The sequence below is a fragment of the Grammomys surdaster genome, unplaced genomic scaffold (assembly GCF_004785775.1).
Source record: "Grammomys surdaster isolate TR1022 unplaced genomic scaffold, NIH_TR_1.0 262, whole genome shotgun sequence".
NCBI classification, from domain to species: Eukaryota; Metazoa; Chordata; class Mammalia; order Rodentia; family Muridae; genus Grammomys; species Grammomys surdaster.
The window spans coordinates 2,896,254-2,897,597 of NW_021604703.1; positions in this window are offsets into that span (position 1 = coordinate 2,896,254).

Sequence of the window (1,344 nt, forward strand, 5' to 3'; positions counted from 1 at the left end):
GAGAGAGAGAGAGAGAGAGAGAGAGAGAGAGAGAGAGAGAGAGAGAACATGTGTGGAGGCTGGAGAATGACTTTCAGGAGTCAGCTCTTTCCTTCTGCTGTGCAGGTCCCAGAGATGAAACTGGGTTGTTGTCAGGATTGCATCTGGTACCCGCAATCACTGAGCTATCTCTCTTTATTCCTTCATTTTTGTGGGGTGTTGGGATGAGGTAGTGGTTCAAGACAGGGTTTGCCTATATAACCCTGGCTGTCCTGGAACTCACCCCATAGACCAGGCTGGCCTCAAACTCACAAATATCCTCCTGATTCTGCCTCCCAAGTGAACACTGCCTTTCTTAGCTCACATTCCTCTACTATCCTTACCATCCCCACCTAAACTGCCACCAAGTGAGCTGAAAGCACCTGCCAATCTTTATAAAGATGCTCTCAGGGGCTGGAGAGGTGGATCAGTGGTTAAGAGCACTGCTTGCTCTTGCAGAGGACCTGGGTTCAGTTCCCAGCACCCACATGGACCTTCACAACCATCTGTAACTCCAGATTCAGGAAGTCTGGCTCCTCCTTCTTTTGATTTCCAAAGGCACTACCAAGCATGCATGCAGCACACATACAGACAGACATGCAAGCAAAATAGTAAGCATAAATAAATCTAGAAGAAGAGGAGGGAGAGGAGGAGGAGGAGGAGGAGGAGGAGGAGGAGGAGGAGGAGGATGTAGTGGCATATTTTCCCTGCAAGGTGGGAGGAGTAAGGAGAGGAAGAGGAGAAGGAAGAGGAGGAGCTAGGAAGGAGACAGAGATGTAGGAGCCATGGAGAACCAGGGATGCATGGGAGCAGCCCTGGGTAACAACTTATATCTAGGTTAGTTAATTAGTTAACACCTCTAATTGTGTGGGCATCTTGATTTTTGAGCATTACCAAATATATAAAGCTATTGGATAATCTTTAAACATTAGAGTCTCATTTTCTACCAGGTACCACATGGATGGTGGGATGGTCTGGGCTTAGCCCGGCCTTGAGGAGATAGCATGGAAGATTGGCAGAGTCATCGCCCATGCTGGCGTCTCGTGAGTAGCAGGGCTGGTGTCTCTGTCTACCTGAGTGGGTGGCCTGAGCCGTGGCAGCAGCAAAAACACGCCACTGCTCGTGACCTCAGGCCTAGCCTAGTTGGGAACATGGCAGCTCCGTAACTACAAGCCAGATTGGGTGCTGCCGTTTTAAATTATTACTTCAACAGGAGGAGAAAGAGGAGGAGGAGGAGGAAGGGGGAGAGGGAGAGGAAGAGGAAGAGGAAGAGGAAGAGGAAGAAGAAGAAGAAGAAGAAGAAGAAGAAGAAGAAGAAGAAGAAGA